Source organism: Scyliorhinus torazame, chromosome 17 (assembly GCF_047496885.1).
Source record: "Scyliorhinus torazame isolate Kashiwa2021f chromosome 17, sScyTor2.1, whole genome shotgun sequence".
Taxonomy (NCBI): Eukaryota; Metazoa; Chordata; class Chondrichthyes; order Carcharhiniformes; family Scyliorhinidae; genus Scyliorhinus; species Scyliorhinus torazame.
Genome location: NC_092723.1, coordinates 113802311 through 113827305, shown reverse-complemented (window position 1 = coordinate 113827305; position 24995 = coordinate 113802311). Strand labels below are relative to the sequence as shown.

General features: G+C 48.5%; 1 protein-coding gene across 6 annotated transcripts in view; it reads right to left on the bottom strand.

Moving 5' to 3' along the window:
• slc29a4a (solute carrier family 29 member 4a) overlaps window positions 1-24995 on the bottom strand; it is a 310533-nt gene that overhangs the window by 242586 nt on the left and 42952 nt on the right. The window contains exon 2 of one of the 6 annotated variants that reach the window (XM_072480909.1): window positions 16926-17005. The exons of 4 other annotated variants lie outside the window; for them this stretch is intronic. The gene's annotated coding sequence lies outside the window, so the exon portion shown is untranslated. The remainder of the gene's footprint in view (window positions 1-16925; window positions 17006-24995) is intronic. One more of the 6 variants, XM_072480911.1, reaches the window with a different exon arrangement.

Sequence of the window (24995 nt, the reverse complement as noted above, 5' to 3'; positions counted from 1 at the left end):
ACAAATTATACAACATATTATCAGTCGTGGTAATATAACAGTTAGTGTACACAACGTCTGTGGATGTGAATAGGAAAAATAACCACTTTGTATGAATAATATTTTAGCACTGCTACCTCAGTGCCAGGGACCTGGGTTCAATTTCAACCTCGGATGACTGTCTGTGTGGAGTTTGCCCGTTCTCCCCATGTCTGCGTGGGTTTCCTCCGGGTGCTATGGTTTCCTCCCACAGTCCAGTGATGTGCAGGTTAGGTGGATTGGCCATGTTAAATTGGCCCTTAGTGTCCAAAGATGTGCAGGTTAGGTGGGGTTACTGGGAGAGGGCATGGGAATGGGCCTAGGGAGGTGCTCTTTCGGAGGGTCAGAGCAGACTCGATGGGCTGAATGGCCCCCTTCTCACTGTAGGGATTCTATGTCGGTTTAGCACAGCTCCCATGAGCTTTTTATTATTTTCCAGGACATAAGGAGTCAGCTGAATTTAGTGACTACTACAAGATATATACTGGGTCAAATCCCGTGGCATTAAATTTTACAGCCCTTCCCACCAGCAGGACCAGAAGATGGCGACCCCTTAGGAGAGGGGGGCACCTCCGCCACTGATAAACATGCCAATGGGAGGCCGGAAAATCATATCCCTGGTCTCCGGATCATCGGAGACCCGACAAACAATTGAAAGTGTATATCAGGACCCTGCGGAAGTCCTGATGCACAGACCTACAGGGAAATTGTCTGGGAAATTTAAACATCCGCTGGGCTATTCCCCTACTCCCTGGGACCCTCTGCAAATGTCTCTGACTCTAGTTAGAGTGGGAGACTTTGGATAGTTCCAAAGTACATCTCTGGACAGTTAACCAGGAAATGTTAGGCCGATAAAAACTAGTCTAACATCTTGGTAATTACTCAACTAACGCCTCACCCATTCACCCAACTCACCCTCCCCCGACCACTCCAGACCGACTGCCCCCCCTGATTGCCACCTCTAACGATTACCCTCAACTACTCAACCACCCCCTAACTGACCCAACTACCCTGACCCAACAACTACTCCCAACACCTTACTAACTCTCCAGACCATTGAACTAACCCCACCCTTACTCAACTATCTTCAACCGCTTGACTAGACCTGAAAACCAAACCCCTCCCGACCAAACCTGGCTACCCTCAACTACGCTACCAACCCAACTCAGCTAACTCCTCCAACCTGACCTGACAACACCCCCTAAGTCTGAATACCATCCCAATCGCCTGGCTACCCTCCCACCCTGCCGACTTCTCTCCCTTAGGTGCAGCCCTTTCAACAGACTAATGGATGTTTGGGCTCTCAGCCAAGAATGCATAATGAAACTTGGTTGAGACTTCAGATATTCATTTGTCTGTTGCAACAACTGTGCCCAAGAGAAAACAATGATTGATTGACAGCTCTTTTCTGTGATCTATTCCGTCAATTGCACAATATTTATTTACACAACTTAAAGAAGCGTCAATGGCTTGTAGTTTTTGCTATTGATAATTTAAAGATCTGGATGATTCACACTTTTACAGGGATAGAGTAAAAACACTCTTTAAGAAATTAGAAATGTGAATTATTGACAGTTTGTTGAAAGCTTTTCCACACGTGCTATTTTTACTATAGGGTTTATTGGTTGAGTACAGAGTGTATGCTGGGTGAATGGGTTGGAAATACCATTATGAGGGGCCATGGAAGTGAGTGGAATAGTATAAGTTGGCATGGAGGGTAAATGAGGTAATAGGGAGCATGAGGGCGGCACGGTAGCACAGTGGTTAGCACTGTTACTTCACAGCGCCTGGGTCCCAGGTTCGATTCCCGGCTTGGGTCACTGTCTGTGTGGAGTCTGCACGTTCTCCCCGTGTCTGCGTGGATTTCCTCCGGGTGCGCCGGTTTCCTCCCACAAGTCCCGAAAGACGTGCTTGTTAGGTGAATTGGACATTCTGAATTCTCCCTCCGTGGACCCGAACAGGAGCCGGAATGTGGCGGCTAGGGGATTTTCACATTAGCTTCATGCAGTGTTAATGTAAACCTACTTGTGACAATAAAGATTATTATTATGTGAGGGAGCCAAGGGGTACAAGGGTGAGGGCCTTTTTTTTTGTTTAACTGTTATGGCAACTGGGAGGAAGTTCCAAAGCACCAAGGCAAGGCTTCTACGCAGCCCATCTTGGCACCCAGCAGCCCCTTCAGCTGCCTCCAAATTTTTGTCCAGGGGTGGCAGGCCTGATACCAGTTCTCACCCACAATCCCGAACCGAAAGTCCCGCCTTTGCAGACGCTTCCTCACAAAATGGCAAGACCCACTGGGCACAATCCCTGGCATTGCCAACCTGGCATCTGGGTACCCTGACACTGCGAGCCTGGCAGTGCCACCAAGACACTCTGGCAGTGCTAGGATGGCACTGCCAGGGTTTCTGGGTGGCGCTGCCAGGGTACTCGGGTGCTAGGGGAATGCCAGGGGGCCACCCTGTCCTCGACCACCCGGGGCTCTCCAATTGCCTGGGCGACGTGCCCCCCCCCCCTCCCCCCCCCCCCCCCCAGTGCCGTTACACCTGGTCCACGTTTGTTTGGACCAGTATTATACTGGCACCCTGGCGTAGTCTCGCAGGCACGGCTGTTGAGTCTGGGTACCAGGAGAATCCGGCTTAGTTAACTATGCTGTTCTGGGACACGCCCTGTGAGGGCGAGATCTGGATTGCAACATCTCGTGAGATTCCGTTGGATCTCGTGAGATGATCCCGAGAGCCTCTCGCGAGTTTCCATGGCCTCATCCCAACACCAAGGCAGGTGCACGAGGCTGCTGAATCACGCCCTTTGTCTTCACATCGAAACATGGGGAACAGGAGCAGGAGACGGCCATTTGACACTTCAAGCCTGCTCCGCCATTCATTATGATCATGACTGATCATCCAACTCAATAATCCCGCTTTCCCCTCATATCCTTTGTATCCCTTCGCCCCAAGTGCAATATCTAACTGCTTCTTGAAAACATATGTGTTTAAGCCTCAACTACTTCCTGTGGTAACAAATTCCACAGTCTGACCACTCTCTGAGTGAAGAACTTTCTCCTCCGCTCTGTCCTAAATGGTCTACCCCGTATCCTCAAACTGTGACCCCCTGGTCTGGACACCCTCCCCCTCCCCCAATTGGGAACATCCTTCTTGCATTACCCTGTCTCGTCCTGTCAGAATTATATAGGTTTCTATGGAATTCCCCCTCATTCTTTTTTTTCCCTTTAAAACTTTTTTTAGAGTACCCAATACTTTTTTTTCCAATTAAGGGGCAATTGAGCGTGGCCAATCCACCTAACCTGCACATCTTTGGGTTGTGGGGGTGAAACGCACGCAGACACGGGGAAAATGTGCAAACCCTCACAGACAGTGACCCGGGGCTGGGTTCAAACCCGGGTTCTCAGCGCTGTCGGCAGCAGTGCTAACCACTGTGCCACCCTATGAGATTCCCCCTCATTCTTCAACTCCAGAGAATATAATCTTAACCGACTCAATCTTTCCTAATACGTCAATCCGCAATCCCAGGAATCAGGTAAACCTTCTCTGCACTCCCTCCAGAGCAAGAACATCCTTCCTCAGATAAGGAGACCAAAACTGCACACAGTATTCCAGGTGTGGCCTCACCAAGACCCTGTATAATTGCAGCAAGATATCCCTGCTCCCGTCTTCAAATTCTCTTGCAATGAAGTCCAGCATACCATTTGCCTTCTTTACAGCAGTGCCTGCTGTACCTGCATGCTCACCTTCAGTGACTGGTGTACGAGGACACCCAGGTCTTGCTGCACATTGCCCTCTCCTAATTTATGGCCATTCAGGTAATAGTTATCCATTTTTGCTACCAAAAGTGGATAACCTCACCTTGATCCAAATTATATGCATCCCACCATTCATTTGCCCACTCACTCAGTTTATTCAAATCATGCTGAAAGATCTCTGCATCCTCCTCACAGCTCACCTTCCACCCAACTTGGTGCCATCTGCAAATCTGGAGATATTACATTTTGTTCCCTCATCTAAATCATTAATATATATTGTGCACTTCCGGTTGCGGCTATGCGGAGCTAAGCCGCAATTCGGCAGCTCCCGCGAACACGGACTTTCGGGCTCGATAGAAGAGCCCCAACTGAACTTTTTTTACAGCCAACCCGTGGGGAAGAGAGGAGAGAGGTCCCCTATCAACTTGTATGGACCGGGCCCGCAGCGAAACGGCCAAAAAAGTGGCATTGGAGCAGCGGGAGAAGTGAGGGAAAACAAGCAAAATGGCGGCGGCCGGGGACAAAGGGGAGATGCAGGAATTCATCAAGCGCTGCTTCGAGGAGCTGCGTAAGGAGATGGTGGCGCCTATGTTGGCAATAATTGAAGGACTTGGGGCAACCCAGAAAGCCCACGAGGTGAAGATCCAGGAGATCCAGGAAAAAGTGAGTGAGAATGAGGACGAGCTCTTGGGCCTGGCGGTGAGAGTGGAGCGGCACGAGGCATTACACAAGACGTGGGCGGGAAGACTCGAGGACCTGGAGAACAGGTCGAGGAGAAATAATCTGAGGATCCTGGGTCTCCCAGAAGGAGTGGAGGGGGCCGACGCCGCGGCATATGCGGGCACAATGATCGGGGCGTTGATGGGCGCGGAGGCCCCCCCGAGGTTGCTGGAGCTGGAAGGGGCGCACCGGGTGCTGGCGAGGAAGCCCAAGACAAATGAGACGCCAAGGGTGGTGAGATTTCACCGGTTTACGGACAGAGAGAGGGTCCTGAAATGGGCCAAGAAGGAGCGGAGCAGCAAGTGGGACAATGCAGAGATCAGAATATACCCGGACTGGAGCACGGAGGTCGCTAAGTGGAAGGCGGGTTTCAACCGGGCCAAAGTGGTGCTGCATCGGAAAGGAGTGAAATTTAGAATGTTGCAGCCAGCGTTACTGTGGGTTACACATAATGGCCAACACCACTACTTCGAAACGCCCAAAGAGGCGTGGACCTTTATACTAACTGAAAAGTTGGACTCTAATTGAGGGTTTGTGAGGGTGGGGGGTGTTTGGGGGTTGAAGTATGATGGTAGTTGTATATAGGGGGTCAATCACGCGCAGGGAATGTTATATGAGCTGGGGAAGAGAGACAAGGCCGCGACAGGAGCTGCGCCAGAGGGGGCGGGGCAGGCTTTGGAAAGCGCGGGGTTCTTTTCCCGCGCGGGAAGAAAAGCAGGAAGGGGAACGAAGGAACGTATATTGATGGGGAGACTCCCACACGGGGGGGGGGGTCAAAGGGATGGCGTGGGAAGCCGGGGTCAGCAGGTGTCAGCTGACTTACGGGAGTGATATGGGGCGAGCAAAAAAGCTAGACAGGGATCTAGCGGGGGGGGAGGGGAGGGGGGAAGGGGGGGAATAAGGGTTGTTGCTACACTGGCCGAAAGGGAATGGGACACAGAAGAGGTGGTCGGGTCGGAGGTCCCCCGGCTGGGGGACTGGAGGGCGAGGGAGACGCGGACACGGGATTGGCCCAGAAAAGGAGATGGCTAGTCGGCGGTGGGGGGGGGGGGGGGGGGGGGGGGGGGGGGGGGAGGAGATGGCTAGTCGGTGGCGGGGGGGGAGAGAGCCCCTCCAATACGGCTGATAACGTGGAACGTGAGGGGCCTGAATGGGCCGGTGAAGAGGGCTCGAGTGTTCGCGCACTTGAAGGGACTGAAGGCGGACATGGCCATGCTCCAAGAGACACACCTGAAGGTGGCGGACCAGGTTAGGTTAAGAAGGGGATGGGTGGGACAGGTATTTCACTTGGGACTGGACGCGAAGAATAGAGGGGTGGCAATATTGGTGGGAAAGCGGGTGTCATTTGAGGCCAAGACTATCGTAGTGGATAATGGAGGGAGATATGTGATGGTGAGCGGTAGGTTGCAAGGGACGTGGGTGGTGTTGGTAAACGTATACGCCCCGAACTGGGATGGTGCTGGATTTATGAAGCGCATGTTGGGGCGCATTCCGGACCTGGAGGTAGGAGGACTGATAATGGGAGGGGCTTCAATACAGTGCTGGACCCAGCACTAGACCGCTCCAGATCAAGGACGGGAAAGAGGCCGGCGGCGGCCAAGGTGCTCAGGGGTTTTATGGATCAGATGGGGGGAGTGGACCCATGGAGGTTTGCAAGACTGCAGGCCAGGGAATTTTCTTTCTTTTCCCACATGCACAAGGCCTACTCCCGGATAGATTTCTTTGTTCTGGGCAGGGCGCTCATCCCGAGGGTGGAGGGGACGGAGTATTCGGCCATAGCCGTTTCGGACCATGCCCCGCACTGGGTGGAAATGGGGCTGGGAGAGGAGAGGGACCAACGGCCGCTGTGGCGGCTGGATGTGGGACTGCTGGCAGATGAGGTGATGTGTGGGAAGGTGAGGGGGTGTATCGAAAGGTACTTGGAGGCCAACGACAACGGGGAGGTGTGAGTGGGGGTGGTATGGGAGGCGTTGAAGGCGGTGGTCAGGGGAGAGCTAATCTCCATCAGGGCTCACAGGGAGAAGACAGAGGGTATGGAAAGGGAGAGGTTAGTGGGGGAGATTTCACGAGTGGACAGGAGATATGCAGAGGCCCCGGAGGAAAGATTACTTGGGGAAAGGCGACGGCTCCAGACGGAGTTTGACCTGTTGACCACGGGGAAGGCGGAGGCACAGTGGAAGAAGGCGCAGGGGGCGACCTACGAGTACGGGGAAAAGGCCAGTCGGATGCTGGCACACCAGCTCCGTAAGAGGATGGCAGCGAGGGAAATAGGGGGAATCAAAGATGGAGGGGGAGCCACGGTTCAGAGTGCAACGAAAATAAACAAGGTATTCAAGGCCTTCTATGAAGAGCTGTACAGATCCCAGCCCCCAGGGGGGGAAAGAGGGGATGAGACGATTCCTAGACCAACTGCGGTTCCCGAGGGTGGAGGAGCAAGAGGCGGCTGGTTTGGGGGCACCAATTGGGTTGGAGGAGCTGAGTAACGGTTTGGGGAGTATGCAGGCGTGGAAGGCCCCGGGGCCGGATGGGTTCCCGGTGGAGTTCTATAGAAAGTATGTGGACCTGTTGGCCCCACTACTAGTGAGGACCTTTAACGAGGCAAGAGAGGAGGGGACCCTGTCCCCGACAATGTCGGAGGCGACAATTTCCTTGATTCTGAAGCGAGAAAAGGACCCACTGCAATGTGGATCGTACAGGCCAATTTCGCTCCTCAATGTGGACGCTAAGGTATTGGCAAAAGTGCTGGCCACGAGGATTGAGCACTGTGTCCCGGGGGTGATTCATGAGGACCAGACGGGATTCATAAAGGGCAGGCAATTAAATACAAATGTACGGCGGCTCTTAAACGTGATAATGATGACATCGGAGGAGGGAGAGGTGGAGATATTGGCAGCTATGGACGCGGAAAAGGCCTTTGACCGAGTAGAGTGGGAGTACCTCTGGGAGGTGTTGCGTAGGTTTGGGTTCGGGGGAGGGTTTATTAGCTGGATTAAGCTCCTTTACAGCGCCCCGGTGGCGAGTGTGGTGACGAACCGGCGGAGGTCGGAGTACTTTCGGCTGTACCGAGGAACGAGACAGGGGTGCCCCCTGTTGTTTGCATTGGCGATCGAACCCTTGGCCATATCACTGAGGGAGTCTAATAAATGGAGGAGGGTGGTCCGCGGGGGAGAAGAGCATCGGGTGTCGCTATACGCGGATGACCTGCTGCTGTACGTGGCGGACCCAATGGAGGGGATGGTGGAGGTCATGCAGACTCTGAGGGAGTTTGGGGAGTTCTCGGGATATAAGCTCAATGTAGGGAAGAGTGAGCTTTTTATATTACAGGCAGGGGACCAAGAAAGAGGGATAGGGGACCTACCGCTGAGGAGGGCGGTGGGGAGTTTTCGGTATCTGGGGATCCAGATAGCCAGGAGTTGGGGGGCCCTACACAAATTGAATCTGACGAGGTTGGTGGACCAAATGGAGGTGGACTTCAAAAGATGGGACATGTTGCCGCTCTCGTTGGCGGGTAGAGTGCAGTCGGTCAAAATGGTGGTCCTTCCGAGGTTTCTGTTTGTGTTTCAGTGCCTTCCCATCGTGATCACCAAGGGCTTTTTCAAGAGAGTAGGTAGGAGTATTATGGGGTTTGTGTGGGCTAATAAGACCCAGAGGGTAAGGAGAGGGTTCCTGGAACGCACTAGGGACCGAGGAGGGCTGGCGCTGCCAAACCTAGGGAGCTACTACTGGGCAGCAAATGTGGCGATGACCCGCAAGTGGGTTATGGAGGGAGAGGGGATGGCATGGAAGAGGATGGAGATGGCGTCCTGTAAAGGAACGAGCTTGGGGGCGTTGGTGACGGCACCGCTGCCGTTCTCGCCATCAAAGTATACCACGAGCCCGGTGGTGGCGGCAACGTTAAGGATCTGGGGCCAGTGCAGTGGGAGCCTCGGTGTGGTCCCCGATCAGGGGTAACCACCGGTTTGTCCCGGGGAAGATGGACTGGGAGTTCCAGGGCTGGCATCGGGCGGGGATTAGAAGAATGGGGGACCTGTTCATTGACGGGACATTTGCGAGCCTAGGGGCACTGGAGGAGAAGTTTGAGTTACCCCCGGGAAATGCATTTAGACATATGCAGGTGAGGGCTTTTGTGAGGCGACTGGTCAGGGAATTCCCGTTGCTCCCGGCACAAGAAATTCAAGACAGGGTGATCTCGGGTGTATGGGTCGGGGAGGGCAAGGTTTCGGCAATACACCAAGAGACGAAAGAAGAGGGGGAAGCCCTAGCAGAAGAGTTGAAGGGTAAATGGGAGGAGGAGCTGGGGGAGGAGATCAAGGAAGGTTTGTGGGCTGAGGCCCTGGGTAGGGTTAATTCCTCCTCCTCATGTGCCAGGCTCAGCCTGATACAATTTAAGGTGGTTCACAGAGCGCACTTGACGGGGGCGAGGTTGAGTAGGTTCTTTGGGGTAGAGGACAGATGTAGAAGGTGTTCAGGGAGTCCGGCGAACCATGTTCACATGTTTCGGTCATGCCCGGCACTGGAGGGGTTCTGGAGAGGAGTGGCGGGAGCAATATCTCAGGTGGTGATAGTCCGGGTCAAGCCAAGCTGGGGGCTAGCAACATTCGGAGTAGTGGATGAGCCGGGAGTGCAGCAAGTGAAAGAGGCCGGAATTCTGGCCTTTGCGTCCCTAGTAGCCCGGCGAAGGATCTTGCTATTGTGGAAGGAGGCGAAGCCCCCAGCCTGGAGGCCTGGATAAACGACATGGCTGGGTTCATTAAGCTGGAGAGGATTAAGTTTGCCTTGAGAGGGTCTGCGCAGGGGTTCTACAGGCGGTGGCAACCGTTCCTAGACTATCTCGCGGAGCGTTAGAGGAAGGTCGGTCAGCAGCAGCAGCAACCCGGGAGGGGGGAACCAGAGATTGTTTGAGGGGATGGAGGAGCAGGAGATAACATGGAGGGTGGGGGAAACTGGCACATGCGGGTGAGAGCCAGTGTATAAAGCTATATAAATATACCATTTTGCCATGTATATATCTTGCTCAGTGCGATTTTGTGTTATTTTGTTACGGGGGGGTGGGGGTGGTTACTGTTTGTAAGGGGAAAAAATTGTGCTGTTAAAAAACTTTAATAAATATATATTTTTTAAAAATATACATATATTGTGAATAGCTGGGGTCCTAGCACCGATCCCTGAGGTACCTCATTAGTTACTGCCTGCCAATCTGAAAAAGACCCGTTAATTCCTACTCTTTGCTGCACATTCTCCCCCTGTGTGCGTGGGTTTCACCCCCACAATCCAATGATGTGCCGTTTAGGTGGATTGGCCACGCTAAATTGCCCCTTAATTGGAATAAAAATGGAGTCCTCTAAATTTATTTTTAAAATTCCTACATTTGTTTCCTGTCTGCCAACTAGTTTTCTACACTACCCCTAATCCCATGCGCTTTAATTTTCCATGCTAATCTCTTATGCGGGACTTTGTCACAAGCTTTCTTAAAGTCCAAATATACCACATCCACTGGCTCCCCCTCGTCAACTCTACTAGTTACATCCTCGAAGAGTTACAGTAAATTTGTCAAGCATGATTTCCCTATCATAAATCATGCTGACTCTGTCTGATCCTGCAACTATTTTCTAAATGCTCTGCTATAAAATCTTTAATAATGTATTCCAGAACTTTCCCACCACCAACGTCAGGCTTACTGGTCTATAATTCCCTGTTTTCTCTTGACCTCCCTTTTAAAATATATATTATATTAGCTACTCTCCAATCTGCAGGAACTGTTCCAGAGTCTATACAATCCTAGAAGATGGCCACCAATGCATCCACTATTTCTAGCGCCACTTCCTTAAGTACTCTGGGATGAAGATTATCAGGCCCTGGGGATTTATCAGCCTTCATTCCCATCGATTTCCCCAACACCATTTCTCTACTAATATTGATCTCCTCCCTCTCACTAAACCCTGCATTCTCCAACATTTCTGGTATCGGATTTGTGTCCTCATTTGCGAAGACAGAACTAAAGTATGTGTTTAGTTGCTCAGCCATTTCTTTGTCCCCCATTATAAATTACCCTGTTTCTGAATCTGAGCCCTACTGGCCCCACACTGGCAATTAACAGACCTTGAGCTTGATCTCAACTCGGGTTTCTCAATGGAAAAACAAAATCAACTCTTAATTGTCAACCGTTCAATTGTCATGTGTTGTTTGAAGTCAAACTGATTTAGGCTTCATTTAACTTCTTTTATCAGTACACGGCTCTTGCTGAAAACTACCCTTTTCACGACTGACTTTTCTCATGCCATCTGCGCTTTCGTCGCCAGCTGTTAACCTTGAGTAAAGACAAGATGGAAAAGTAGCAGAAAGCTGTTGAAAAATATCACGGTTATTTATTCAAACCTACACCCAGGCTAAGTCTAGCAAGAAAGTTTTCCAGTGCCACTCTGAATATTAGAAAGAGCCACACAATTTGTGACAGACAATTGTTTTTTCTCTTGAGAGACACTCAAAGTCAACAGTATCTTTAATCTCTGCTGTCTGGAGCCAGTACCTGCCCTCCCAAGTGCACTTAGTCCAGTGGACAGGATTGCTCTCCCAAGTGTGGTATCTTTGCACTGTCATTTATCAGAGTGATTTATAGTGGCAGGCAGCAAAGGCCAGCTTATGACATGTCTATTCATCCTCGAACTGAACGGGAATTTTCCGACATGCCAGCAGATTGAATTTGAAAAATTATTCCTTACGTCCGAACAGGCCACCTCGAAAGATAAGCTGGTGAATTCCCCAAAACAAACAAAAAAAGTAAATCAGCAGGAATCCATTCAAATAAAAGAAGCTGCAGGAGCGAACATTAAATATTTCCATGAAGTTCTATCCATCTCTTTCAAACCTCCCCAACCACATCCCAGTTTATCACTTTGTATGAAGCAAAGGAACTTTGGGGGATCTTTTGGGTGATTTATTAATGTAAATATAATTCACAATGTAGTACAATTCCACGAGCATTCAACTTTTACTGGGCTTAAAATAAAGAGAAAGAAATGGTCAGTTAGTAGTCGTTTGGCAGTCCAGAACTTTTTAAAAAATAAACATTTTATTGAGTTATTTTTGGTATTGTAACAACAAAATAAACAATATACATGAAACTATAACATAGTGCAAAAGCCAGCCGTCTCCCCTCCTTACAGGTCCCACCTTTATCAACCCCCTACTCAAAGCTAAACAAACCCCGCCCCCCCTTCTGCTGACGATTAATTTTCCGCGAAGAAGTCGACGAACGGTTGCCACCTCCGGGCGAACCCTAACAGTGACCCTCTCAAGGCGAACTTGATTTTTTCCAAACAGAGAAAGCTAGCCATGTCCGATAGCCAGGTCTCCGACTTCGGGGGCTTTGAGTCCCTCCAAGCTAATAGTATCCGTCTCCGGGCTACCAGGGAAGCAAAGACTAGAACGTCTGCCTCTTTCTCCTCCTGGATTCCCGGGTCTTCCGACACCCCAAAAATCGCCACCTCTGGACTCAGTGTCACCCTTGTTTTTAACACCGTGGACATGACGTCCGCAAACCCCTGCCAAAATCTCCTAAGCTTCGGGCATGTCCAGAACATGTGGACATGGTTCGCTGGTCCTCCCGCACATCTTGCACACCTGTCTTCCACCCCAAAGAATCTGCTCATCCGGGCCACTGTCATGTGAGCCCGATGAACGACCTTGAATTGTATCAGGCTGAGCCTGGCACATGACGTGGACGTGTTCACTCAACTCAACGCGTCCACCCAGAGACCATCCTCTATCTCTCCTCCCAGCTCCTCCTCCCACTTGCGCTTCAGCTCCTCGGTCTGCGTCTCCTCTGACCCCATAAGTTCCTTGCAAATGTCAGAGACGCTCCCTTCTCCTACCCACTCTCTGAAAACTACCCTGTCCTGAATCCCCCTTAGCGGTAGGAGCGGGAAGGCTGACACCTGTTTATGTAGGAAGTCCCGCACCTGCAGATACCTGAATTTGTATCCCCTCGCCAACCCAAACTTCTCCTCCAGCGCCCACATGCTCGGCAAGCACCCCTCTATAACCATATCCCCCATCCTCTCAATCCCTGCTCTCCGCCATATCCGGAACCCCTCATCCATACTTCTAGGGGCAAACCGGTGATTAGTACAGATTGGAGACCAGACTGATGGTCTCTCTGCTCCCACATGTCTCCTCCATTGCCCCCAGACTCTCAGGGCTGCCACCACCATGGGGCTGGTGGAGTACCGTGCCGGCGGGAACGGCAGAGGCACAGTTACCAATGCCCCCAGACTGGTGCCCTTGCATGAAGCCGGCTCCATACGCTCCCATGCCGACCCCTCCCCCACCACCCACTTCCTGATCATGGCTATATTCGCTGCCCAGTAATAGTTACTAAAATTTGGCAGCGCCAGCCCGCCCTCTCCCCAACTCCGCTCAAGCATTACCTTCCTTACTCGCGGGCTCATGCCCGCCCAAACGAAGCCAGTGATCACTTTGTTGACCCGTTTAAAAAAGGACCGCGGAATAAAGATGGGGAGACACTGAAATATAAACAGGAATCTCGGGAGGACCGTCATCTTCACCGTCTGCACCCTCCCAGCCAGTGACAACGGAAACGTGTCCCATCTCCGAAAATCGTCCTTCATTTGGTCTACTAGCCGGGCCAGATTTAATTTATGCAGCCGGTCACATTCTGGCGCCACTTGATGCCTAAGTACCTAAAGCTTCGCCCTACTAATCTAAACGGCAGCTCCCCCAATCGTCTCTCCTGTCCCCTCGCCTCGACCACAAACATCTCACATTTCCCCATATTTAGCTTGTACCCCGAAAACCGGCCAAATTCCCCTAGAATCCTCATGATTTCTTCCATCCCCTCTACTGGGTCCGAGACACACAGAAGCAGGTCACCTGCATAGAGCGAGACTCTGTGCTCCCCCCCCCCCCCACCCCTCCCACCCCCAGGCCAGTCCTCTCCAGCCCCTTGAGGCTCACAGAGCAATTGCCAATGGCTCTATAGCTAGCGCGAACAACAGTGGGGAGAGGGGGCATCCCTGCCTCGTCCCCCGGTGCAGTCTAAAATAGTCCAATGTTGTCCTATTCGTCCGTACGCTTGTCACAGGAGCCTGATACAGCAACCTGACCCAGTCAATAAAGCCCCGCCCAAATCTGAACCGTCCCAGTACCTCCCACAGATAGTCCCATTCGACTCGATCAAAAGCCTTTTCTGCATCCATTGCGATCACTACCTCCACCTCCCTACCTTCCGGGGGCATCATGATCACGTTTAACAACCTTCTTACATTGGCCACCAACTGCCTACCCTTAACAAACCCTGTCTGGTCCTCCCCAACAACGTCCGGAACACAATCCTCAATCCTGGAGGATAAAATTTTGGCCAGCAGTTTGGCGTCCACATTCAACAGGGATATTGGCCTGTAGGACCCACACAGCTCCAGGTTCTTGTCCCGCTTCAGAATCAGTGAAATCGTGGCCTGTGACATCGTCGGGGGCAGCACCCCTCTTTCTCTTGCCTCATTGAACATCCTCATCAACACCGGCTCCATTATCCCAGAGAACTTTTTATAAAACTCCACTGAGTACCCGTCCGGCCCCGGGGCTTTACCCGACTGCATGGCCTTCAGACCCTCCACTATCTCCTCCAACTCGATCGGGGCTCCCAGTCCTTCTACCAGCTCCCCGTCCACCTTTGGGAAATTCAGCCCCCCCAAGAAGCCTCATCCCCTCCAGCCCCATGGGGGGTTCCGGCCTATACAGCCTACTGTAAAAATCCCTAAACGCCTAATTCACCCCTGCTGAATTTCCAACCAGGCCTGCCTCTGGGGTCTCCGCATACCTCCTATCGATCTGTAGTATCTCCTTTACCAGTCAGTCCGTCTCTGCCCTGTCCACCTTCTCCCTTTGGGCCCGTTTCGAGATCAGCTCCCCTCTGACCACCGCCTTCAGTGCTTCCCAGACCATCGCTGCTGAAATTTCCCCCGTGTCGGTGACCTGCAGGTAGTTCTGAATACATTTCCTCAGCCGCTCGCACACCCCTTCGTCAGCCAAAAGTCCCACATCTAACCTCCAGTGTGGGCACTGGTTTCTGTCTTTACTAACCTGCAGGTCAACCCAATGAAGATTGTGATCGCCGAGTACCCCGTGTCCACCACCCCGCCAGTAAGGCTCTGCTCAAAATAAAGAAATCAATCCGGGAGTACACTTTATGCATGTGTGAGTAGAAGGAGAACTCCTTCACCCTCGGCTGCCCAAATCTCCATGGATTCCCCCCCTCCTCATCTGCTCCATGAATCCTTTTAGTTCCTTTGCCATTGCTGGCACCCTACCCGTTTTCGAGCTTGACCAGTCCAAGCCAGGGTCAATAACTGTGTTGAAGTACCCTCTCATGACCAACCAGTGCGAGTCCAGGTCCGGTATCTTCTCCAGCATCCTCTTTATAAACTCCACATCACCCCAATTTGACGCATATACATTCACTAATACCACCTGCACCCCCTCCAGTTTCCCACTGACCATAATGTACCGACCTCCCACATCCAAGACTATTCTACCCGCCTCAAACACCACCCGCTTATTGATCAGGATCGCGACCCCTCTAGTCTTTGAGTCTAGTCCCGAGTGAAAGACCTGACTGACCCAGCCTTTCCTCAATCTAATCTGGTCAGTTACCCTAAGGTGCGTCTCCTACAACATTACCACGTCCGCCTTCAGTCCCCCAAGATGCACGAACACACGTGCCCTCTTGACCGGCCCATTTAACTCTCGAACATTCCAGGTGATCAGCCTAGTTGGGGGGCTCATTGCCCCCCCACTTCGCCGATCAGCCAAACCCTTTTTTGGGCCCGCCTCCAGCCCATGCGCCGCGCCTCCACCGGTCCGGCCCCAGACAGCATCCGCCCCCAACCTTCTCTCTGTCCTTTAGCCCAAGTTCCTCCCTCGTCAGCAGAACATTTACCCCCCCCCCTCCCCAGTAACAACACTCTGTAACCCAAGCCCTTTAATAAACCGAACATATGCACACCCCCCACTGCGCTTTCATGAGCTTGCCCGCCCAGCTAGCTTGGTGGCCCCCATCCCTGGCGCCGGATAGTCTCCCACCTATTGTTCCCTCCCCACCCTCCACCCGCTCATACAAATAGACTCCAACATCAAACAATCCCCACACAATTGCCCGACAGAAAAACACTAAGATCTACACACCTCCATCCCCCAACAGTGCAAATGAAAACCTTAACTCACTCAGCTCAATGCTGGTCCCAAATCAATGCAAAAGGCATTACAAACAGCTTCCACAAAACGAAAAACGAAAAACTTTTTTTTTAAAGTAAAGAAAAACAAAAAAAACAAAACAAGAACTTTGCAACAAAGTTCAAGTGTTCTCAGTCCACCACCAGTCCTTTCCTTTTCGCGAAGTCCAGCGCATCCTCAGGCGACTCAAAATAAAAGTGCTGTTCCTCGTACGTGACCCAGAGACGGGCCGAATACAACAGTCCGAACTTCACCTTTTACTGAAAAAGGATCAACCTAATCTGGTTGAACCCTGCTCTTCGCCTGACCACCACCAAGACTCAGGTCTTGGTAAACCCGCAGGATACTGTGAAATGAAATGAAATGAAAATCGCTTATTGTCACAAGTTGGCTTCAATGAAGTTACTGTGAAAAGCCCCTAGTCGCAACATTCCGGCGCCTGTTCAGGGAGGCTGTTACGAGAAGTGTTGTCCCACTTACAGCTCCATGTCTGCTTGGCCCACTGTAGAATGCACTCCTTATCCAGGTACCTGTGGAATCTCACCACCATTGCCCTTGTGGGTCTCCCATTCGCAGCTTCCTCGCGAGTGCTCTGTGAGCCCTGTCCACCTCCGAGGGCCGGGAGAATGCCCCATCCCCCAGCAGCTTCTCAAACATGTCCGCGATGTATGCACCAGTGTCCGCTCTTTCGGACCCCTCCGGGAGCCCAACGATTCTTAAGTTCTGCCGGCGGGACCTATTCTCTAGGTCCTCCACCTTCTCCAGGAGCTCCTTCTGCTGGTCTCTCAGCATCCCCACCTCCAACTCCACCGCAGTTTGATGTTCCTCCTGCTCAGCCAGCGCCTTCTCTACCTTCTGGATCGTCCGATCTTGGGCGTCCAATTTAAGCTCCAGCCGCTCAATTGACTCTTTTATCGGATCCCGTTTCTGCTTAGATGAATAACTTGCATCAGCTGCTCCGTTGACCACTGGGTCGACAAACCAGAGGTCCGGTCCTCCGCCATGCTGTCTCCCCTGCAGCTTCAGCCCAAGCCCTCTCTGTCTTTCTGTTTCTGCCTTTACGAGCACTTCTAGTCCTTCTCTCCATGCACCAATGTGGGAATTCAGTACACAATTGCCTCTGTCATCAGTTTTACAATTCAAGTCCGGTAGTGAATCGGGGGAAAAGGTCCAAAAGTCCTACCAGAGCGGGAGCCACCAAATGTGCGACTTACTCCTTCATAGCCGCCACCGGAAGTCCTGTAGTCCAGTACTGTAGCGCTTCTGAATAAAGAGAAATGCTATCAAAGCTTTTCAACATGCACTTATCAGGACAGCTCTCAACAATTTTCAAGCCGCAATGAAAGAACAACAATTTATATGCACGAGAAGGGGATACAGATTGCTTGACAACTGGGACACTGATTGGTTGATAGTCAATCAGCATTTTCTAAAAGAAAGAGCTTGGTCACAGTGCCATTGTCCTTTTGGCAATTCGACACATTGGAGTCCAAATGACTCTTCAGCAAAAGAAAGAGTATAGGTAATCCTCGATCCTACGATGTTTGAGTTACGACCAACACTTCCAACGTTTATCTATTGACACCCTGTTTCAAATTCAAAACCTTGGTTTCAATTTTACGCCAGTGAGCAAGTTCAAACATTCATATGTGCACGCCAAAGTTCTGCATCACCCAGCTCCCTGACTCAAGACACTCAGTTGCTGTTCTGATGCATTTTTACTTGGTGAATCTTTGTGTATCCAAACTTTTTCTTAAAATTTATATTTTATAGTATTAATATATTGCTACTCCATTACTTTTTTATAATGGAGCGAGTACAACATTTTGGGTTATTTTAATATAAATAGGCTATCAGGACTTGGTCCAGGAACCAGTCACCGATTTAAAACATCATTCTTATAATTGGTCCTGACCTACAACGTTTCGATTTAAGGCACGGTTTCCAGGAGCCAATTGTATCGTAAGTCCGAGGGCTGTCTGTATTAAGAGCGACTCATAGGGAGAGGTGTAGCAAGAAAGCAAAAGGAGGTCTTCCTTATTTTCTTCAACAAAAGATCCATAACAGGTACAGGAGGGCTGTTCGCCCTCCCACACTTTCAAAGATAAGTTAATCTATTTTGAAAGTTCAATGTTGAGAAGGTGATTTCTCAATCTGTTCTGTTCTTCTGAAACACAAGCTTCAGAGGTATGAGTTGAAAGAAGAGGGCAGAGTTAATTAAGCGGACCAGGTCATCTGGCTTGAAGAAACTTGGCTCTCTGACATGAAGATAAAGTTAAATGTACCTAAGAAAGCGCATTTCAGATGTAGTCAATTGACCTTGAAGGACAGGCTTAGTAATTGGATTTAAAATAGCAGTAACCTATTTATTGACCGATACACTCTAGAATTTATCATTTAAAGCAGGCTGCCTGTGTGGCAGCACATTTGACTTTTCAAACTATAGTTCGAAAGCACTGTGATGAAATAATCTTCCCAGTCATACTTAGCAAATCAGCAGCGACTAACTTTGTGTTACAAAGTACGAGGCATTTTTGCCTCCATGGAGCAATAATGAAACAACTTGCATTTAAATAGCACCATTGATAACCCGAGGATGCTCTGAAACACTTCACAATGAAGTACTTTTGATGAGTAGTTGGTTATAATGTAGAGAAACACAGTGGCCAATTTATGCACAGCAAGGTTCCACAAACAGTAACAAATGTTTTTTTAGTGGTCTTCATTAAGTAATAAATACTGACCAAGGTCCTGGGAGAACTCCATCCTCTTCTTCAGAAAGACTGTATTAAATCTGCCCTGAACCTCGGAACGAGGGGAAAAGCAACAGATGGAAAAGAGAAATATGTGGAGTGAATGAGAGGGGCACGAGAGACAGACGCAGATGGCAAGGAAGAGAAAGATAGGGAGGGGGAGGAAAAAGACATGAGAAGGAAGAACAAAACACAGGGGAAGGAAAAGAGAAAAATATGAGGAAGATGAAGTGAGAATCTGTGCATTGACATGAATGAATGACCATGGGAAGCTGTGCAAATTTGTAGATTTTCAAGCTAATATGCCTCAATGTCTGAGGATTTTCCACTTCTTCCTCACACACACTTTTCCCCCTTTGGGAAATAGCTGGTAGCAGGGCTGATTATCATCAGCCTGTTGAACCAAGTGAGGAGTGCTCCTTCTGTGCCCAGTAAATCCTGGTGGGTTCTTGAACCGGGAGTTTCTGGCACAGAGGTAGGGAACGCTACCACTGCACCATATACCACTAATGAAATCTGAACAGTCTCTGACACAGTCTTTTCACAAAGTTCCATGGCCATTTTGACAAATTCCCTCATTAGAGACTTTTGGCTAAAGTTAAAACTCATGGAATGGAAAGTAAATTATTGACCTGTTTAAGAAACAGCATGTGTGGCAAAAGACAGGGAGTAGGGATACTGAGCAAGTACTCCAATTGGCTTGAGGATGTGAGTTGTGGTGTCCCGCAAGGATCTGTGTTGCAGTCTCAACAATTCACTGTTTTCATTAACGATGTAGATATTGGCCGGAATTCGCTGGCCGCTCGCTGCGGGTTTCCCGGTCGCATGGGGTGGCTCCAATGGGAAATCCCACTGACGGCGGTGGGAGCAGAGAATCCTGCCGCCAGTGAAAGGCACGCCACCTCCCACCGCTGAGAAACACGTGGCTGGGAGGCCGGAGAATTCCGCCAATGGAATGGAACACCACGGGCTGGATTCTCCCATTCTGGGGCTATGTCCCTACCCTGGCGTGGGAACGGTGACGTTTTATGCCAGAGGAAATGCGTAGCACGGCCACCGATTCCCCATTTTGCTGGGTGCTAGCATGCTGGCAGCATAGAGCACCCGGCTCTAGCTGCCGATACGCCCCGGAGAATTGCCGGATCCGTGGCCGCGCATTACCAAGGCAGCGGTCTGCAGTGGCCGTGTCATGCTACATGGCGGAGGCTGTTCGCAGACCCAGCCCACGAAATAGTGCCCATCTTGGCTAGTTTGCGCGCTCCCAATTTGCTCGAGAACTCTGATTCTCCGGCCGATCGCTGAACGCTATTTCGGCGTCGCCGACCGCAGAATCCTGCCCCACATATCCAAATTTGACAGTGACATAAAGATAGGCAAAATTGTAAGCAGTGTTGTTACGTAGAGACTGATAACTTCTTGAGCGTCCAGCTAATAGCAGAAAGAATAACTCATCAAAGTTTCACACTTTAAAACTTTTACTGTAACAAATGATTCAAACACGATTAACTAAACTCTATTTTTGTCGACAAATTATACTTTAAACTACAGAAAAGAACATTCCCATTTTATACTCATCACACACATCACTCTTCTCAGAATCGCAGTCCTTATAGTAAACAGTCTACTATTGCTCCCAGCTTTCAATGGGTATGGATTTCTCTTTGACCAAGTATTAACTTTGAGTGACTGTCTCCTGGTGCTTCCCTTAGTTTTCAGAGAGCTTCTTAAATTCCCTACTAACAGTAAAGCCTGCCTCGATGATTCGTCCCCTCTGGCAATACTGGAATGAATTCCCCCGGAATCCTTAGATGCAATGCATCTCTCCAACTAGAGACCACCTCTCACCTGCTGCGTCCGGCTATGGTAGCGTGCATAGCCAAAACACCCTCTTCTCGCTGATGACCATAAAAAACTGTTTCATGTTTACGGTTTTCATTAATCTGTAAGGAGGCCTGTAACCTAAACTCTAAAAATGTATTCCTCTACACTCTTGGGGCAGCACAGTGGTTAACACTGCCACCTCACAACGCCAGGAACCCAGGTCCAATTCCAGCCTCGGTGACTGTCTGTGTGGAGTTTGTATCTTCTCCCCGTGTCTGCGTGGGTTTTCTCTGGGTGCTGGATAGAGGGGCGGGTCTTACTAATTCTGGGCTCTGGCTCCATTTTGGCATGGTACAGAGTCCTTCTATCTCCATGAAAGTGCAGGCCTCAGAATCTCCCCATTTCAAACTCAGAAATTGCTGCCATTGCTCCCACCTTCTTCCCTGTAAAACAATCCGAGCCTTCTTTTGATCGCTATCAATCAAACTTTCCAGGCTTACTGTCAGGCAGGCTTCATAACAATGGCCCCTTCCAGAAACTGGAAACATCGAGACCCAAAGAGACTTTGGGTGTTCAGGTACACAGATCATTAAAATGCAGCAAAAACAAAAAGACTAATGGAATGCTGATCTTTACGTCTAGAGGACTAGAATACAAGGAGGCAAAAGTTACACTACATATTTTGGACATCACACCCTAGGAAGGACATACTGGCATTGGAGGGAGAGCAACGTAGACCTATCAGAATGAAACCAGGGCTCCAAGGGTTAAATTACAAGGAGGGATTATACAAACTAATGCTGTATTCACACAAATTTCAAAGATAATGGGGCAATTTGATCAGATTTTTTAAGATATTAAGGTGATCAAGTAGAGTTGATAGGTAAAAATGATTTTCACTGGATGGGGAGTCTACAACTAAAAAAATTACAACTAATGTCTTCAAGACTGAAATTAAGAAACACTACACACAAAAGGTGACTTAAGTTTGGAACTCTTTTCCGTGAATGGTAATTGATGCTGGATCAATTGTTAATTTAAAACCCAATCAATAGAGTTCTGTTAGTCAAAGGCATGAAGGGAGATGGGGAAAAGGCAGATAAATAGAGCTAGTACACTGATCAGTCCTGATCTCATTGAATGTCAGAAGAGGCTCAAGGAGCTAAATTGCCTAATTCTATTTTAGAAAGGGAGCACAGTCCCAGATTGTTAGTACAGATGGAAGTATATCTGTTAACCACCTTCTGCTGGTCTTTCACTTTGTTTTGCAAACATCTACTCCTTCATCAACAAAACAAAACACGCACAGGCGAAATTCCCCCACCTCTGAAGATGGAATTTTCAATTTTCACGTTCCGGTTAAAAGCTTTGCCCATTGAGGAAACCCATTAGGAATTCATAAGTGTGTTTCCGGCAGTAGACATTAGAAAACACCCCCAAGTTTTCTTGTAAGTTATACAGGCAACAAACTATATGAAGCGATACACTCCGTCAAATTAAATCTAAAATATTGTTATAGAGGCTCAAAAAAAGCATCCGTGTGGCAATTCTTACAGTACACGATCACAGATTTGGCCCAAATTATTCAAGAACTGTAAGCTATTCAGGGAAGGTCACCAAAGATGATCCAGGCTTCAAAACAGGCTTCAAAAAGTGTGACAGAACTACGTAGACAGATTTAATGACCTTTTCTCATTTTTATGCCACCATGTTCCTAAATTGTCTGTAAGTGTGTGATATAACGGACATGAAATCTGTCACTACAAAGTGATTCTATGTAAACCTGCAGTAATGGGGTAACAAATATCTCTTAATGTCCTTCTGGGAATATCATATTGTGCTATACTCAGCTTTCACTTTACCTCAAGTCTGGGGACAAAGAACTTGATGCCTTAAACAATGACAACATTCACACGGCTGAGCTCCAGTTCAGACTGGCTGTATCACAGTTATCAGCGGAGGGAAACTTATTCTAATCTATTTGAAAACCAGATACTTCCCAATAATAAATATTTCTAATGACATATAAATAAATTTGCACCTTCATTGACAGCTTCGGGCATGGCACATTGATGAAAATGTTTCTTTTCTCTCCTTCTCCCTTTGGCTCATGTCAATCTTTAAAAGGTGCTTCCTTAATCCCAGTGCTTTGTGAAGGAGCAGGAGCTCAGCATGGGTGCAGAATGGAGATTTGGGAATGCAATACTGCTGCCCATATCTGATCCACATAATGTTTTACCGATTTTCTCTGATGGAAAGGTGGAATCACTTCTATAGAATGACAAAGCATTTACAGCACAGAAACAGGCCTTTCGGCCCAACAAATCCATGCTGGTGTTTACACTCCACACAAGTGTCCTCCTACCCTTGCCTCAACTAAGCTCACTTTATTATCATCTTTAGAACCCCCTTAAGTCCCTTTCTGCTTCACCTCAACTACTCCATGTAGTAGCAAGTTCCACATTCTAACCACTTGTTAGATACATAGAAGATAGGAGCAAGAGGAGGCCTTTTGGCCCTTCGAGCCTGCTCTGCCATTTATCACGATCATGGCTGATCATCCAACTCAATAGCCTAATCCTGCTTTCTCCCCATAGCCTTTGATCCCATTCTCCCCAAGAAGCTAGGGAAGGGGGTTCATCTGAATTCATTATTGGATTTAGTAATGACTATTGTAATGATATATATATAGTCAGGTTAGTGAAAGGTTAATTGGTACATCTCTGTGTAATTCAAACACTAGAGGGCACCACCATTTCTCTGTATATAAATCAGACCCGGAGGAAATTCTGGGTATAGTTTAAGGAGTAGCTGAAGGAGAATGCATAGTGACAGCAATTAGGAGATTAGATTAGACAGAGTTAACACAAAGTTAGATCATAGTGTAGTTAGTGACTATTTAGACTATTGAATACTGCTAGACAGATTCAATATTACTTAATTATTAACTGTAGCTCAGTAGACTGTGCAAACTTCATTTAATCAATAGTTTTACAATAAATTTGTTTTGTTTCAATCTTTTGATTGGTGGAATCTTTGTCAACAACACATCAGATCATTCTGGAAGAAAAGACAAAGAACACATATTGCCACAAAGGATAATATAACATGGTACCAGGTGACTGCTGAAGCAGATAGTTAGGTAGTTTAGTTAGATAGTTTAGTAAGGATTTAGTCAGAAAAACTAACACGCAACTCAAATTTTGAAGAACAGACCTGTTACTGCAGGACATCGAAGAATCCAGGACTGAAGGAGAAAGCTCACACTCCGCGCCAACTCCGGATCACCGGTAAACCTGATGTTAACTGGCGAGTGTTCAAGCTGCAGTTTTAATTGTATCTGTCAGCTTCTGATTTAAATGATGCGAGTAATGATCGTAAATTAGCTCTATTTCTAACAATTGCTGGTCCACAAGCCATAAAACTGTATAAGTCATTTTAATTTGCTGCGGATCAAGAAAAGACCAAATTTGAAGTAGTTATAGAAAAGTTTGATCTTCCATTGCAAGGTCCAGATAAATGAAACTTTTGAATGTTGTCTTCAAAAGAAGAATACAAAATAAAGGTGAATCAATTGATTGCTTTGTGACTGATCTCAAAACTATTAGCTCAAACATGTAATTTCTCTCCGTTAACTGATACAATTATCAGGGATCAAATTGTGTTTGGAATAATCGATGATAAGCTCAGGAAACATTTGATGAGACAGAAAGATCTCAAGCTTGAAAACGCAATTGAAATGTGCCGTATGAATCAATTATCTAAAAGTCAGTATAATGAAATACTCCTCCGAGAAAAGGACGTGAAAACGAACCTTGAGGTAGAATGCGTTAAGGCTGTGTCGCAGATAAAAAGATGTGCCTTTTGCATGGCAGCCATCTTGTGCACACGCGTTCTAAGCCTACACATGCGCCACTTCGCTAAAGGATGCGAGGCGGAAGAAGATCAATCTGCGCATGCGCAAAGAAGCTGTACGCGTGATGATGCGTTTGTGATGACGTGTGGACGCTGTGGACATGCCCACCCTCAAATAAAATGTCCAGCACGAGGAAAGATTTGCTCACAATGTGGCAAATACAACCACTTCGCTGCTCAGTGCAGATCCACTCTGAAATTTTAATCTTCGAATTTAGCAGATGAATGTTAAAACTGTGGATACAAAGGAAGAAGGTATTCAAGAAGAACATTTTCCAACAATCTAGATGCTTCTTCTTTGGAAGACTCATTATTCATAGGCATCATTGAGAAGTGTGATGAAACCACAGAACTCTCATCTCTCAAGATAGTTCATTCTATCAACACAGATACAGAATGTACTTCAAGTTAATAATTCTCAAATTAATTTTAAACTTGACACTGGCGCTTCTGCAAATTATCTGAATTGGCGTGACCTTTCAAAGCTTAAGCTAACTCCGAAGATCAATAAATCGACTTGTCAATTACACAACGACAATGGCAATGCCATCACCTCAATGGGATCTTGTTATTTGTTAGTTACCAATCACGACACAGCAATATCTCTAAGATTTGAGATTGTTGATTCAAACACATCACTCTTAGGTGTGCAAGCCTGCAAGGATCTACACCTATTTCAGAGGATTTATAGTGCGAGTTCATCTCAACCACCTATTCAAGACGACATACAAGGAATTCTGGATTGTTTTCCACACATCTTCGTA